This window comes from Diorhabda carinulata, chromosome 2 (genome assembly GCF_026250575.1).
Source record: "Diorhabda carinulata isolate Delta chromosome 2, icDioCari1.1, whole genome shotgun sequence".
In the NCBI taxonomy this organism is placed as follows: domain Eukaryota; kingdom Metazoa; phylum Arthropoda; class Insecta; order Coleoptera; family Chrysomelidae; genus Diorhabda; species Diorhabda carinulata.
In genome coordinates this window covers 16,566,500-16,585,199 of record NC_079461.1, presented here as the reverse complement: position 1 = coordinate 16,585,199, position 18,700 = coordinate 16,566,500, and the positions used below count along the sequence as shown (strand labels likewise).

General features: G+C 33.5%; 1 protein-coding gene across 1 annotated transcript in view; it reads left to right on the top strand.

Moving 5' to 3' along the window:
• Positions 1–18,700, top strand: part of LOC130890711 (dopamine D2-like receptor) — a 158,447-nt gene that overhangs the window by 3,295 nt on the left and 136,452 nt on the right. The window lies entirely within an intron of this gene.

Here is an 18,700-nt window from a genome sequence, read left to right as displayed (position 1 = left end):
GGGTATGACAATGTTTAACAAGGTATAGTTACATTCTGTCTAAATTGAGAAATGAATGTTCCTTCCCTAAACATCCAATAATTGAAGAAATGAATTTCTGTAACCGATGAATACCCTGAGTATTCAGCAATATAATCAATGACAACCATTTGCCAGCGTTTGAACCAATCGTCGAAGCATTTTTTCCATTGCGATTGAGGTACCTCCAAAAACGCGTCAACCGCTTCTTCAAGTGTAGAAAAACGTTTCTACGGTGATGACATGTCCAGTTATTGTGAAAAAAACAGGCGACCATTTGCTTCGAAATGCTTCGAGCGCTACCGACTTTTATTTGATTTAGCTCTTCTTGAAAGGCCCATAAAGTCGATTGCTGCTTAGTTTTGGTTTAATTTGCAAAGAACAATGACACATCGCCTGACAGGATCCTTTAGACGTGTTTTCAGTCATAGCCATTGAACTTTTTCAGCATCTCTTTGCATCAATCAATCAATCAACAAGAACTTTGTTTGAAACATTTTCGAATTATGCGTTATCCAACCTCCAAAACACATGATTTAAAACCATCAACCGCTCCTTCAAGTAAAGAAAATCGTTGACCTCGCTATTTATTTTTGGTGGTGTACGGCGCTACGAATAGCGCATTTTCTGTAAAAAAATCACTAGAAAACAATTCTTAGATTAAGTTGGATTAGGCTAGGTTCGTTCAGTTAAATTAGGTTAGGTTAGGTTAGGTTTAGGTTAGGTTTAGGTTAGGTTAGGTTAGGTTAGGTTAGATTATTTAGGTTAGGTTAGGTTAGATTATTTAGGTTAGGTTAGGTTAGGTTAGATTAGGTTAGGTTGGGTTAGGTTATGTTAGGTACTTTCACTAAAGATATCAAAAAAACCCTGAATGACCTTTGCGAAAGCTGGAAGCGTCCAGATGACCCATACGTCATATATGAGTGCGCTAGATTTGAAGAAAACAGGAGGACAATAAAGGAAGAAGTAATGAAGAAGAAACGAGGTAATGATGAGGAAAGAAGACGAGGACAGAAAACATGAAGGAGAAATGGAATTGACAGATATAAAGAGCGAGTAAGGGAGAGTTGATCTTAGGGGGTAATATCTCATTCCGACTCTTCTTCACACAAACTCACGGCATTGTAATTCTCGCAATGAGGTAAACTTAAGTTTCCACTCCAATTCAAAGGGCAAAAAAAATGTTAGGTTAGGTTAGGCTCGTTCTAGCTGTTGTTTTATACCTTCTAAGTTATTCTAACATTTTTTTTTAAATTATACGTCATTCATGGGATTTTTTCGTTTCAATTCCTTTTTTCGTCGAATTCTTGTTGTAGACTTTTTTTAACCCAGAATTTTTTTATTTTCATAAAAAATGGTTGCTGTTGAGCTTAGCTCTGTTTCGAATTAGTTTTTATTCCAAAATTTTCTGCTGGTTTCGCATAGATAAATTTCAGTTCTAATAAAAATTAGTAGTTTATTTTGTGAGTATTTGAACATTCATAAAAATAATTTAATTTGAAAGATATCATTAAAGCAATAGTTCTGATCATGTATCAGGGCTCCTGAGTATTTATAAGTTATTCAGAAAACGTATAAACCCTTCCCAGACTCTTCTTATAAAATATATTTTTGAAAATGCAGATACAACGAAATCGATTAACTGCAATCAAAAATTTTGTACATCGATATAATTATACAAGTCAAGAAACTTTTGTCTTCTTTTGAACGTGAACTATTTGGAGTTTTCGTTTTGTGCATGTTCTGACTTGTAAACAAAGATTGGTTACAATTAACGTGCGGTTTTCGTCATTCATATGGTTTGTTCGAACTTGGAATTTAAATTTTCCAATATTGATTTAGGACTCGTAACATTTTCCCGAAATAGAGTTTTTGTTAATCCAGGTAATAAATCTGTTTGTCATATTCCATCCAAAGCCATTCAGCAGTTTTTACGTGATTGAGTACGGAACAAACATCCAAACTTCCACATTTATAATATTAGTTGGACTATTATCAGACCCATTTTCAAACTATCCTCGAATATCAATCACTCTTAAAGCTGTCATAAATATTCTTGATATATCATTTAAACAATTTTGCTGATTCGGGATTCTTCAAAAAATGTGTCAGTCAACGATAGATAAGGGCAAAAACGAAAATGCTCTTAAAAACTTAACAACGATAAAATTTTATAGATCGTTATAACCGCTTATTTTGTCGAATATGAAATCTTCCAAGTTATGGATAAGGTTTTCAATGCTTAAAAATTGCGACTGAAGCTGGAATGATGTCTTTCTAATAAACCAGCAACATATAACATTGAATATCCTCAATTCAGGAGAGTCGATATTCGCACTGCCTCCTCCATCGACAAATGGACTTCTAATGCATGTCATCAATCAACAGCTCACTTCTAAACTATGAATCAACACTTTTTTAGAAAATGTTAACACTGTTTTAGTATAAAACGAAATACGAATTACTGTCAAAACAAGATTACACTAAACGTTTTTCACTGAATATTGACTTACATCTTATAATATTTAAAAAAAATTAAGATCAAGACAAGATTGTTGAAGTGAGATCATAGTTTCAAAATTTTCACAATTTATGAAAATTGTAGTATAAATCAAATCATTAATATTATATTATTAAATACTGGAAGGGTTTTGTTGAAACACCATCTATAACTTGAGCGATTCTTCTAGATAATTATTTTAATTAATTACAAACTTACTAAATTGAAAATTGGAATTTTGAGACGTCCCATTGTGATATAAGCAGATTTCGTTATCACCGTCAGTAAATTAAACGTGCTCAGTGAGTCAATTAATTACAAACCTTATTACTTAATAATTGTGCTGTGAAACTGTCATATACGTTATCTCTTAGTTAGCAGTCGGAAGCTAGCAACGGGGTCAGATATGACAATAATATTATCATATGGGCGCATCACGGAATTAGTTGCATCACTCCAATTCTAGAAATATCACTAAGAAATGATATTTTGTAGAATGATGTTTGATTGAACGTGTTCATTGATTTTATCTGCAAATTTGTAAATTATTAAAACGATTTTTTTCGTTTTCTTTTTGATAGTTGCAATTGAAGTCAATCCCAACTACTTCAGTGAAGAAACGACGGAATTTTCATAGCTATCCATCATTTAAAACCAATTTTAAGTTCAAAAAACCGTGTTAAATAACCTTAAAAAGATATTGGAAATTGTTTTTTAAAACGTGTTGAAACCATTTTCGTTATAGAAATATATAAATTTGCTTATTGTCTAATCTACAAGTTCGAATCAGTATAATGCTTCTAAATGTTCTTGATTTTAGGTCTCTTCTGTTTTAAAATTAATTTTTTCGATAATTTTAGAAAGGAAGATAAAAATTGACGTTCCGGCTTTTATTTAAGTATCAAAATATGATATTGACACTGACGATTTGCGTATTTATATCAATCAATAGATCACCTGCATCATGAATATCAAAATATAAAAAGAAAATCAAAATAAAAATTCTCATTTTCTTGTATTAGATTACGTTCCAAGAATTTTTAAATTCTTATAATTGAATTTATGTTTTTTTGATATTTCATGATGCGTTAATGCATTTTTATTATTTTTATTTTAGTCTTTTTTATGAATACTGAGATGTCTACCCTATATAGATCGAAATAGGTTGGAAAGTCAATTTTTACATATTTTTCGAAACTAATTTTCTATCTAGAGAGACAAAATCAAGACGATTTTTCAAGAATCAATTTATTATTATTTATTTACTATATTTGTTAAAACTTATCTATTTGAATAGATATTTTTTTTAAATAGTTATATCACATCACATCATCAATTTTTTAGTTCAAGGTGTTAAGATTTTCCTATTTTATTTATATATATGTTTTAATAGTCTAAAGTGATATTCAATTTTTGTCAAACAACGTCATTTATGGAAACATAAACTTTCTAGCGCATTTACAAAGTTGATAACGGAGGAAATTGCTCTACAGCTTTTCCCATACACGATGTAAGTAATTTTCACTATATATTGGCTGGCTTCATTCTATTAATATGTAATACGATCTAATGCCTCACGTAATCAATTTTCTTGAGCAGTTGTATTAGATACTCACTCCATCAAAATGAAACAACTTTTTCTCAAATATTCCGGTTGATTACTAAAATATGATGGTATTCATGTTAATTGTCCTATTTGTTTTCACTTAAAGGACTTTAGAAAGTATAAAAAATTCCAACATCTAAATTTACATACCAGGACGAGCTCTTAAGCTCTGGTAAGAAATCCAAGAGTCATCGAAAAACACGTGTCTAAATATTTGCTCATTGGAAAAGTGCACTAGGTCATTTGTCACAAAACAGCGTAGATCATAACTGAAATTGGCCGATAAAAAAACGGTATTTAGTTTTATTATCCTTGAAAATGATCAAAACAACTATTTTTAAATAACATTTTACTCAAAAAACTTACATACATACTCATGAAATATACTGTGTACAAGGCTACATATAAAAAGAATCGTCTTTATTTTCATTTAATGTCGTCGTCATAAGTTAATCCATGTATCTGATACGTTGCCGTCATAAAATAAGCTGACACGCCGCTTTAGTAACGACGCTAAAAAGAGAAACAATCTTAGAGAACGAAAATATATATCTTTATATCATAAACCTCAAAACAAGTTATTAAAATCGATAAATCGACGATGGAAACTCATGTATAAAAAATCTAAGAGCTGCTACGTAAGTTTGGAGATATGGCAACATTGATGTGAATATGTCAAATTTGAATTTTGGTTACGAAGCAATCTCGCGCAAATGCGTTTTGCTGGTCTTCCGAATTCAATTGTGGTCGTACTTTGTTAAAGGATGAATTTTATGAAAGTTGTTCAAAATCGTTGCCAGAAAATATCGGTTAGATGCATTCAAATCATATGTTTGGAGTTCTTAATTCCAGATATACAGACCAACTTCTCTTGTTGGAAAAATTTCCAGGAAAACCAATCGTGCTCCGTAGGCTGGGGCTAATTTCTGTAATAGCTAGTAGCTGGCCTTTATGGCTCAAGGCTAGCTGCTTAAATTTTTTGCTGACTGTCCAGCAACTCACATTGACTTTTTGAGTCTATTTGTGCTCTTAATGGACTTGGAACCCCAGTGAGGGCTCGATTTCTCAGCGATGTTGTGCATTTTTTTTCTGGAGCTGCGTTTTCTTTTGGTGACGACGGTAATCACTTGAAACAGCAGATTGACTCATGTTGATCGCACCGGCCACTTTTCGCTTACTCTGGTCTTGCTTCAATGGGGTGACCAATTCAGTAAGAATTTTTGTTTTAACGGAGATGTGTTTAGGTTGAAGTTTAATGGCTAACTGATTAGCCTGAGTTTTGAGATATGGCAACACTGATATGAAGTCAAATCTGATTTTGCCATCATGAAGTTCGATATATGATTGCAATTTGAGATACTTGAATTCATTTTTGTCAAGGAATGGAATTAAATCTTCAATATTTTCGTGTGGTGATTTTCAACGTGCAATAAACGAACCGAAGATGTGTCGTTTGCTGTAAAGGAATGTTGAAAGAACTTAAAAGACGACGAATCGTAGATCTATCCACATGAGCCCAAAACTTAACAACGATCGACTGTATGGGTCTTTCAAGAAGAGCCAAATAAAAAAAAAGCAGATGGACCTCTATTATACTGAATCATTTTCCACCACTACAATGTGACCTCTCATACATCAATTCAAACAAAACGTTTTTGAATAGTCAAAACAATGAATTGATGTTTCATACGCCGTCCAGTCCTTGTTTGGCACCCAATTATTTGCTCTTATTACCTGAAAAAGGTGAACATGCTTACAAAAGTGTATTTGTCTATCTTAAAACTTAAATAGCAACCCTCGTATATCGTTATTTATCTGTATAAATATAAATTTCATCTTAGTATGAAGTTTATAGTGAAATAGCATCGAATTTGTGAAGAAGTTTTTGAATTATAGAAAACTGTCTTTCCGTAAGATTGATAATATAACTAACTAGGAGAAGACTTTAGCGTAAAAAATGTATCTTTGAAAGTTAATAACATTTTGATTGATTGATACTTACCAGACCTCTTCCAATTCCCCAATGTCCTCCAAATCTACGCGGACGGCTTAACTAAAACACGAAAGTAAATAGTATTGATCTCTCATTAATTAATTATCCTGCTTCGACATGAGCAATTCAACGATATGTCAAAATCAGATGAAACTTAAGTTGGAATTTCTGAAATTCACACTGTTATTTGTTGGATTTTAGCTCTTGTATATATGTATGTTTGTAGATTTTGGGGTATTTCATATACTACGCCCTTAAATTTTTGGTGATTTCTGACAACTGGACATTTGGAAACATACTAAAAACATTTCATTCGTAGTAGTTCAAGACATTGTAGTGTTTACAGGGTTTTCAAAAAAGGTGATCTCGTTTCCAGGATAGAGATAAAACCGAAAAATATTTGGGTTTGACTCAGTAAAAAGTTTTTAACGATTTTAACCCAACTACTGGCAACATTGCTGCAAATATGGAAAGTTATCTAATAGTACAGTCTTAGACAACTGCTTATAGAATTTTTGTTGTTTTGAATGATCCACCAACCAACAATATTGTAAATTGATAGGGAAGTAATTTCTTATACGTCGTGTTATAATGGTACTCACCTCATTAGTTTCCTCATCAAATGTCTCCAATCCCTGAAAAAAATCATTGAAATCAAGTTGAACAACTGAGAATAAAAAATTATTGTATTCCAAATACTCATTTTCGATACTTGTGAAGTTTTCTTTATAAATTGACTTCTGATAATTATAAATATAAGAAAGATATTGAACATTCCTCTATATCAAATACCCATCTAATGTACTCTAAGAACTAAACATAACAATACTAAAGAATAATTGATAAGCCAATGCTGATTTTACAAAGAAGGCGGACATTGCAGATTAGGCATAAAACTCATCGCAAATTCACTTATTGGGTGTTGAGGCTGGAAGCAGAGGCACGTGACCGAATTACTCCGCAACTGCTTCTAATCCTCTACAAGACCCAGATTCGTCCATCTTCATAATATGATTCGCACATTTGGAGTTGTGCTACTAAGTATAATCTCAGGATTCTTGATTCAAAACAGAAAAGAGCTATTCGACCTATGGACGATCCAGAGATGACCAGATATTTGGACACCTTAAAGAAGAGAAAAAAGATAGCTATCCTGATTTTTTTACGAGTACTACCATGGCAAATGCTCTCCTGTAGCTGTCCAACATAATACCACCGACGAGATCTGTCCGACAGGTGCACGGCGCTCATGATTATTGAGTCCGCCTCCAGATGCTCAGAAGCCTGTGGAATTAGCTATCAAGGCACGTCTTTACAACCTACAGAAGATCAAGATCTCCACAAGGCAGGTACCACTCGATCTACTCCAATGTAATAGGCTTCACCCTCGTGAGTTTGCTTTTTACGTAAAAAAAACTTTTTTTCCAGTTTTCGAATTACCTAGTCTTGCTGAACTGATTTCCAAAATGTATATAAACAAGTTGGCTTAAATTGATAGATTATAAATAATTGCATTGAAGTTGTCATCAATTTGACATTCAACAGTTTTTACTACTTTTATATACTGATTTTGTAAGAATATTTATTTGACATGTCCATAAACTTAAACATATCTGTCTAACGTCAATCAAATATGTATTTCGTTTCAGTGAATTTGAAATTGGAATTGACTTAACTCTTACTTATTTTTGTCCACTCTTTTGAGATGCTGCAAAATAAAATTTCTACAGACTCAAACGAAATGAAAATTAATCAATTTTATTCACTTATAGTGAATAAAATCAATTTTCTGAACACTCAACGGAGTGATGTTTTTAAAGTGAACTCGCTTATTTTCATGAGAAATTTGAGATTCACGTTTTCAATATATCGAAATATGTTTAAAATGATGGGATTTTATATGTTGAAAACAATTTTCTCTGGCAACGGTGCATTAGAGAGTTATGGCAGTAAATTCTTCGCTTGTGAGAACCTAGAGTTTGATACACGAACTGATATCGATGATATCGAAGCTAATACCTGTAAATTGGAGCAATTATTTGTTTATTTGCAATTAGAGATAAGATTAATACCTATTATTTTGGATCATTGCAGACGTGTGCCTAGAATAGTGATTCGTGAAAGAGGAAACGTCGCAAACAGGAAGAAAATTCCCTTTCCTTCGAAAAGTCAATTTGGAAAGAGTATTTAGCACCCAGAAACAAAAATAACACAAAATCTGACTTAAAATTTATAGTTGTAAACGACATGTGAATGTTTCGTCAATATCACCGCCCTAATCTTCATGATTAGGAATTTAGCGGTGGTTATGACAAACTGGGTTCTCTGGTCAAAGTTTTTTTCGTAATTTTTCACAAAAGTTTTCAAAAAAAAGTCAAATAACCAAACAAATCTTTTCAATAATGTTATTTAAAGTTATAAAAAAGTTAAGAGTTGGCTTTGGTTAATCGACTCTATGAAAATGTCAAAGTTCTATGAAAAATTACGAAATTAAAAAAATATTATAGATCTAAATTATCCATGGTATAATTTTTTTTAAACCAATCTAAATAGAAAAAACTTGTTTGAAATTTTTAAGTTAAGTCACTGTATTATAGTTATTATTAACACGTTCACATTAACATTTATTTGTAAGAAAATTTTTTACATAGCTTTAACAACAGAACTTATTATATATCTCTTTTCTTCCATTCGATCAGTAGTCGGTTGGTCGGACAGCGTTGCCAGTTTTCATGAGTTTTGAATTAATTCTGGCGTGAACATACTCCCCGCGTTGAAAGCATAAGGATGGCTTTCAAAGGTCAACTGGAAGGGGGCAGATTTTTTGAAAGCTTCTTTTGATGATTTCTCCAGAGGGAGTTCTTATAGAAGCGACCCTAGCGATACCGTCAGGGCCTCTATGGAGCTTGCTGATTCTACCTAATAACCACTGAGTGGGCATAGTGTTCTCGCCTTTCACTAAAACGAGAGAATCTTCTACTAGATGGCCTTGGTTGGACTTCCATTTGGTGCGTCTTTGGAGCTCCGCAATGTACTCAGATTTCCATCTGTTCCAGAAGTGCTGTGCTAATTGTTGTACGAGCTGAAATCTGGAAAGTCGATTCATTTTTATGTCGGTGACATCTTGATCAGGTGCTGCAATTATTGGTCTTCCAATCAAGAAGTGAGCTGGGGTAAGAGGTCCAAAATCGTTGGGATCAGAGCTCAGTGGGCATAAAGGACGCGAATTCAAAATCGCCTCGATTTGTGCGAGAACTGTGGCAAATTCTTCAAATGATAAATGAACTTGGGTCAAAACGCGCCTTAAATGATGCTTTACGCTTTTGACAGCTGCTTCCCACAAACCTCCGAAATGAGGAGAGTAGGGTGGTATAAACCTCCACTCTATATTCTGAGAGCTACATTTCTCGATTATAGTGTTGCTGCCATGTTTTAGAAAATCCTTTAGCTCTCGCTGTGCCCCGACGAAGCTTGTTCCATTGTCGGACAATATTTTTGATGGTTTGCCTCGTCTAGAGACAAAACGATATAGCGCTTGAATAAATGATTCTGAAGAAAGGCTAGAAATCAATTCCAAATGGACTGCTTTAGTTGATAAACAAATAAATACGCCAATATAACATTTACTTAAACGACAACCTCTACCTTTCTTATCGTTAATCATAAATGGCCCCGCGTAATCAACTCCCACTATTGAAAATGCACTAGAAGGATTAGTTCTATCGCGCGGTAAGTTGGCCATAATTGGCTGTATGGTTTTAGCATTGAATTTGAAGCATTTCACACAATTCTTAACAGTCTTTCGTGCAAGATTTCTACCGGATATAACCCAGTAATTTTCTCTTATAGTGCTTAAGAGCAGCTGAGGGCCGCCATGCAATAGGCGTTTATGTTCTTGTAAAAATAGTAGCTTTGAAAAATGATGCTTTGAATTGATCAAAATTGGATGCCTTTTGTCAAAGGAGTAATTTGAATGTTTTAGTCGCCCTCCTACGCGTAGCAAACCATCGGGTTCTAGAAAGGGACTAAGACTTAATAGATTACTATGGGAGCTCAAAGGCTTGTTATTTTTCAATGTTTCAATTTCGGTAGAATACGATTGAGATTGACAAATTCGAATGAGACATTTTAGAGAATCACTTAACTCCTGTACTGTAAGAGAACCGCCTCTTCTGCGATTTCTCTGAAGACAATTATCCTTAAATCGTAAAATGTATGCCATTGTTCGTTGCATTCTTGAGAAATTTGAGAAACGTTCAAAGGGAAAACTCAGAGTAGGGGGCGCAACATTGGTCAGAAGACTGGATTTAAGTTCAGGTAAATCATGAACCACCTCCAGCTTGTCATTGGGCCAAAAACTTGGGTCCTTAGCTAGCCAAGTAGGGCCGCGCCACCACAAATCAGAGTTTAAAATTTGACTAGGATATATTCCCCTTGAAGCAATATCTGCTGGATTATCGTGGGTGGGGATGTGCCTCCAATCGGCGTGTTTAGTGAGAGACTGAATTTCTGCCACTCTATGGGCCGTGAATGTTTTTAGCAGATTCGGGCTTGTGCGTACCCAAGCTAGAGTTATAGTTGAGTCCGACCAAAGTGTGAAAGATTTGAATTGAATTTTCAAAGCAGTTTTAGCTTTATCTGTTAGGCGGGCTAGAAGCAATGCTGCGCATAATTCCAACCGCGGGATTGGTATTGTTTTTATAGGTGCCACCTTTGCTTTGGCGCATAACAGGGATACATGAACCTTTTGATCGGAATCAATACTTCTCAAATAAACACAGGCTCCGTAAGCCTTTTCCGAAGCGTCAGCGAAACCATGCAGTTGTAATTCAACAGCATTCTTGCAAATAGCTTGTCTGTTTAACTCAAGATCGTTCAAAATAAGAAGCTCCTTCTCCAACCTTACCCAATTTTCAGATATAGCTTTTGGAATAGCGTCATCCCAAGCTAATTTATTTTCCCATAATTTTTGCATTATCATTTTTGCGATAATAGTACATGGGCTTAGTAAACCAAGGATGTCGAATATTTTTGATATAGTAGATAAAATTGTGCGTTTTGTGACCTTTGTACCTATAGGATTGGTATGAATTTTATATTGAAGCTTATCGTTATTGCAAACCCATATCAAGCCTAATGTTTTTGTTTTGCCATCATGCGCAAATTCTAGTATATCGGATTTTAAATCATTTGAACTTATATTTTTGAGCGCGTTGGTGTCGTTAGAGCACCATTTTCGGAGTGCGAAACATCCCGATTTAAGAGTGTCACTTATCGCTTTACATATGTATTGCGCATGCTCAAGTGTAGGTGCACCTGTTAACAGGTCATCTACATAAAAATCGTGCTTAATGATTTCGGCTATTTCCGGGTTCATTTCTTGAATATCCTCAGCGAGTTTAGCTAAACAGCGTATTGCAAGATAACTGGCAGAGGCTTGCCCGTATGTAACGGTATTTAGCTGGTAGACTTCCAGGTTATCACTCGGATTTTCGCGCCATACAATTTTTTGCAAATGCCTTTGCTCGGGCGTTATTGAAATTTGCCGGTACATTTTAACTATGTCTGCCGAAACTACATAGTTATATTTCCTAAACCTTAAGACTATTGATAGTAAATCGTCTTGTAAAACGGGTCCAATGACTTGAATATTGTTGAAGGATAGACCGTTGCTAGAGGGCGCTGATGCATCGAAAACTACCCGTAGTTTTGTGGTCAAACTCTCTTCTCTCAAAACTCCGTGATGCGGCATGAAATATTCGAAGCTTGAATCATTGCCGTTACAAATTGTCATATGGCCTAGCTCTTTATACTCGTTCATAAATTGTATATATCTGCTGTGCAGCATTGGATCTCTCCTGAATTTTCGTTCTAATGCATAGAAACGTTTTTCGGCTTGAGCTTTCGACTCACCTAAACTAGAAGGTTGTTGCTTCAAAGGTATAGTGACTGTAAAACGTCCGTTCGCGTCTCTGGTAGTAGTTTTGATGAAATTGTCCTCGCAAAATTGTTCATCTGGAGAAAGTTGTCGCGTGCTAGATATTTCCTCGATTTCCCAAAATTTGGCTATTGAATTTAATAATTCCTGGTTTATACTTAAATTACAAGAAGCCTTTTCAACGTTGTTAGTACTTATTTGCCCAGATACAACCCAACCTAGCACTGTATCAATTAATAGCGGCATATTTTTTCCTAACGAAATTTTGTTATTGCTTAAGATTGTCCAAAATAGGTCCGCGCCAATGAGCATGTCTACTGGTCCGGGAATATTGAATTGTGGATCAGCTAGCTTTAGATCACCTGGAATCGCCCAAGATTGCGTGTTGATTCGACAACACGGCATCACACTTGTAATCTCTTTTAGAATATAACAATTGCCATGCGCTTTAAAATTGGTATGTATAGATTTAAATGAAACCTTACACCTTTTACTGACCTTTGAAATATTGTTTGAAATTCCGAAAATTGAAAGATCTGTTTTATGTGTCGCAATATTCAAACGCTTTTGCAAATCCTCCGTTATAAAGGAAGTTTGAGAACCACAATCTAATAACGCTCTTGCTTTGTGAAAATTATTGAAATTGTCTGAAATGAGTAAACAGGCGGTAGATAATAGCACCTGCCCCGCCGCTGGTACCACTACGCCACTGCTTAGTGCTGCGGAACTTGAGCTCGCGTTGTCCGCTATCTCGAGTTTTTCATGCAAAATTGTATTGTGCCAAGCTTTACACACTTTGCAAGGCCCTAATTTACACTGTTTGACAGAGTGACCCGAACGCAAACAGTTATGGCAAAGATTTGATTTTTTGACAAAATCTTTTTTTTGTGTTATTGTTAATCCGAGAAACTCTGCACAACGATATATTGAATGCTCTTTCTTGCAATAGGAGCATGTATATGTACTTGAGGTCAATGACCTTACTCTACTTTGTTTATTGAATTTATTTTCCTCATTACTAAATTTTGAATCTGATTTATTTAAACTGAGACTGTTCTTTGATTCTAACATATTAAGAAAATTGGAACGTTTTTGTAAAAATTGTAGGAATTTATCTAACTTTGGCAATTCTTCCTGATCTCTATTTTCCCTTTCCCATTCAAGGTTTGAGCTAGTATCTAATTTATTAGTAATCCAAAAAATTAGTAGAGGATCCCAATTAGTTATATTTTGCCCCAATTGTTCAATAGATCCCAAATGTTTGTGAATATCGTCAGCTAAATTTTGTAGTTTTTCAGCTGTCGGTTTTTGTATATTTTCTAATGAAAAAATAGCTCTAATATGTTCATATATTAATTTTTTAGTATTGTCAAATCTTTTTGAAATTGTGGCCCATGCCACTTCATAATTGTCGGCCGTATATTTGATTTTGGAAATGGACGCCGCTGCTGTTCCTCCTAGTGCACTTCGCAAGTAATAAAATTTTTGAATATTATCTAATTTTTTACTATCATGAATAAGGCATTTATATGTGTCCCTGAATTCTAACCAATCTTCAAAGTTTCCACTGAATTTAGGAAGTGATATATCCGGAAGCTTTATACCCTCGTTTTTACAACAAGCTTTGTCTGAAATCACGCTAAGATTTGTATCATTATCGTGATTATTGTAGCTTTGTAAAATGTTTTTAGCAACAGCGATTGCATCATAATATGAATTTTCAAATCTCTCTCGTTCGATTAATTGCTCATCTAAATTTATATCATCCTGTAACTCTATTTCTAATTGATATGATTTGAATTCGTCAAGATAATTTTCGGCATCACGTAACCTATCTTTTAATTTTGTAACTTCTGTTTGGCTTAAATTAGATATAGTTGCAAATTCATTTACCGCTTTTGTGAAAATAGTTAACTGAGCTTTAATTACACCTCTTTTCTTTATTAGTTTGCCAAGTTCTGCCATTTTATATTGTCAAATTGTTCAAGCACAAACAGAGAAGCTTTGAAATCGCAAATGGAAAGAAAAATTCGGAAATAAATAATTTGGAACAAACTCACTCTGATTTCGGTCGAACTGCCTGATTCTTGCAATTGAACTAGTCGGCCAGTTGAGTTGATGTCTGGTCGCCGTGATATTGTATCGACTACTTGTTTGGTCGATCACTTTGCACTCGTTGATAGTTGCTTGCAGCACGTGGTAAATTGTTTTTGGGTTATAGTTGTTAATAATATATTGTTTATTGCGAATTTTCACTGGTTTTGTTTATAATCCGCTCGTAAGGACCATTTTTTGTATTATAGTTATTATTAACACGTTCACATTAACATTTATTTGTAAGAAAATTTTTTACATAGCTTTAACAACAGAACTTATTATATATCTCTTTTCTTCCATTCGATCAGTAGTCGGTTGGTCGGACAGCGTTGCCAGTTTTCATGAGTTTTGAATTAATTCTGGCGTGAACAGTCACCCCTAATTAGCTCCCTCCCTGAATGGTTTAATCGCCTTCTGCTCGCCATTGCCAAATCCCCTTAAGTAGTTTCAAGAGGTTTATGGAATTTCGTATTTTTAAGTAAAGAAATATCGTAATTTTTGGCTCAAATTTGACATCCTATGTATAAAAAATCCAAATAAATCAAAGTTATCTGTGTTCAAATTAGTAGCTCTTATTTAGTCCATCCTGTATTTTCTTTTAAACATATCTCGAGTATATACGAGGGTTTTTACTTAAGTTATGAGATATGGCAACAATGATATGAATGTGTAAAATCTGACATGGCGATCATAAATTTTTACATTTTGATATTGTAAAATTATGATGTGGCATACCACGAGGTTAAAGCATAATTGGTCACTAATTTTAAAAGTTTAGTTTTTGTCTGTCTATCCCGAAATTTGAGTAGCAGCCCTCGAACAACCGTACATCAACTTTTATCACAAAAAATATAGAGTAATTGGAATATTTCGTCCCTTCGAATTGAGAGGGACTTTTTATATAAACTCAACCAAAAAAGATAATGTAGGTACTCGATTAAAAATAACTGAAAACTGTAGAGAAAACACACGTAGACGTTACCCTTTGCGGAGATGTATAAGATGTCTTGAGAATCCAATTTCCCTGAAAAAATGAGAAAGATACCTAAGGTAATGGAAATTTTATAATTATTTTAGGAAAAAAAATTTAAATTCAATTTCCGCGAATTGAAGTATGTCAAAATGTATTTACCTCATTGCCTTGTCCGCCCTTAGTATTTGTAGCACATTTCGAAACTCTTATACAGCCTATAGAAATAACTGATAGACAAAGAAATATCAAAATACCAGTTACTTTTAGCAGATCCATTTGAATCTTAACACGTTTATGTCTTAGTCTGAAATATATTTAAATTTTTTCAATGACGGTATTTAACAGGTCAAATTTGGTACCTAGATAGAACCAGATTTCCTGTAGACGATTAATAACAATTATTTTTATCACAACAATATTATTCGGTCGAATATAGATAAAACACACAATTAACTGAGTTGATATCAAAAAACATTTTATAATAATTAATTGGAGTTGGTTTGATTTTGTCTCTATTATGAACACGGTGTTTGCTACTATAAATTAATTTGTTAAAAATAAACAACAACCTTGAATATTTCACAATATTTTCTCAATTATGATTGACATAATAGGTAATATAGAAACCAAATTTTTCGATATTCTACAATAGAAATAAAAATACTTTTTTCCTCCACTAATTTTTTTCTCGTAAGTAACAAGCAATCGGTGACCAATGAAGCTTCCATCACATACACAGCAGTCATTTTATTTGATTTATGCTTTCTTGAGCCGGTACCAAACGATGCGTCCAATGCATCGAGGTCGTGGTGTGCGTCTCATTCGACGAATGTTTTGCTTCCAACGTTGGCCATGGAAAGTTTTTTGACAGACGTTCATTGGAACGGAGTTGGAACTAATCCTCGTTGTACAACTACACGCACTTCTTGTCTTCTTGCTTGTGAATGCTACGTGTTTTAGATTAAGGAAGTTATATCCGTTGTATGCACGTTCTCATTTCGTTAGGTGAGTTAAGGTGAGGTTCTAGCCTTTATTCAATGTTCAACCAACGTTGGAAGGTGAATGTTGGTACAAACGTTGGACGTTTCGTGTAGTATCGGCTTAATCAACTCTATAGTCGTTAAATTTATTATTGTCGTATTAACTGCGTTTATTTCATAAAACCAAAACCAAAAAACAACAACTAAATTCCACTAAAGTTGTGATGGAAAGTTATAATCTGTATTTTGGTTTCTCTGCGACTAATGAAGACAAAATCTCGACTCATTATATTGGTTGCATAAACTTTATATATGATTCGGATCGAATAATATGTAATAAAAGGTATTCAAGTTACATGTAGAAAATTCTTGAAGGACATTTTATAAAAACGCAATTGTATCAAATATCGTAAACACTGTATCAGCATTTATTTTATTATAAATAAGACTTTTGTAAACAACTGAATAATGTTTATAATTAGCTCGCTCTTGAGATAAATTGTATTCATTCAAATATTGTAAAATAAATTTTTTAAAAATAAATTTAGAAAATCGAAATTTATAAGTTTCATCCCAAAAGGATTATATTCTAAGAACTAAAAAAAACACGTTTTTAACAATAATCCAACTGAATAGAATGAAATTATTTTTTCAATTTGAAAGCGCGACGTGCTTTGTATGACTTTTCGTTTTTTAATTAATAGTCTTATTTCCAATTTGGAAACTGTCCAAATGATTTTGTCGATTACTGAATATTATTCATTGAGTAGGACTTCCCATTATTCTTTTTTGGTTCTCCATGGTAAAATGGACCATAGTGTTTGTCTATGGTTCTTTTAAGTAGGTGCCTACAATACAGGGTGATTGATCATAAATTTCAATGCCTCCTTTGTCCTTCGAGATATTAATTTGAAAATTTAAGGGATCATAACTATCAGTCTTATTCACGTTTTGAAATTATTTACAATCTTACAGGGTTTTCCAGAATGCTGTGCCAAATAAATATCATAAATAAAACATCATATATTTCATTGTATGTTTGGAAACAGCCTTGATGGAGTTGTATTGTATTCTACGGAGTATTTGAAAAGTTATAACCAATTTTCCATGAAAATTGTATCAAGCATTTCCTATACCTTGAATTATCAGTTCTTTGGATAAATTTCTGTCCAAAACAGTGCAGTATTGTTACTATTAAAAATGTTAAAAGCAATAGAAAAGTTATTCAAGTATTCAATCGAAAGCAGGAATCAAACAAAAAAGATGAAGGTTTGATTTTATCTTACTCTAAATCAGCACTGTGTGCTAGTATAACATTTATTTGGATTATAGGACATACCGGAATATATGGTAATGGAAGATTCATTACTTAATGTAGAAAAAGATACGATTGATTAATTGAAATATAAAATGTACGTATCCTGGGGGAGAAACTAGAATACCGCTTCACGATTCTCAAATAACACCTAATTTCAAATTTATTCTACACTACCTTCACCTCCAAATTATATTTTTGAATACAAATCTTCAAAACTTTACTCGGCAAGTCTACTTAGAATGAAGACTGGTCATGGAAGATACCTCGTTTATCTTGCCAAGCTCGGTATTATAAAATCATCAGCCTGTATCCGCGATTATAATTCTGCACCATCCTGAAGATTAAATTTTGTTTGGTTTGCTTTTTGATGGTCCTCTAAGAGGACAGGTCTATTTGAACCCTTCGTTAAATATTTTACAGAATTTTATTGCCTTCGCGAACGTTGTTATCCGAGGGATGTATTTTCAGCATGGTGGTGCATATGTCGTTATTTATGTAGTTTGTTTCCTAAATTGATTATTCCAAAGCTTATCTTGGAATTTCTATAAGCTTGATAGTAGTTACTATGTCATTAAAAAATTAGGGAAATTTAATGAGTTGTATGAGCACTATAGCCACTTAACATTCATGGTCAATGTCAATATTGGTAATGGTCAATATATGGTAAAATTATGTTCTCCATGACTTATTTTGAGTTATTCTAGCATGAGATTTTAGTAATTGTGGTTATATACCCAGTTTGTTTAAACTGCATACATTTACAACGATTAAAGTAAATTATATTGAATCGATAACGAAATACGCTTCCTCCTATGATGGTTTCTTGAGAATGTTTTTGTGGTGGATGTCGTTCCAATTGAACGCCTTATCTAATGACACGTTTGATTCAGTAAAGTTAGTCACACTATTCTATCAATATATATTACGACGAAGTATCAATACCGTGTGCTTTTTTTGGATCTTTTACCATTAATGGAAAAAACGCTACTTTCCATCAGACCCTTGATATAATAGGCGGTTTGAAATATTAGCGTCAGTTTGATGGATGGAAAGTCACCTTTACGAAAAAAGATTATATTGGAATTTTGTAAAAAATATGCTGTACAATATAAATAAATTGATACTCATCAAAAAACTACACATATAAAGTTAAATAATGTTTATGAAGACATGCCCAAATAACATAATATGCAATGACTTCAACGAAGACTATTAATCATAACAGCCCGTAATATAACAGGTAAATGCCTGTCGGTAGTCGTTTTATGTACATATAT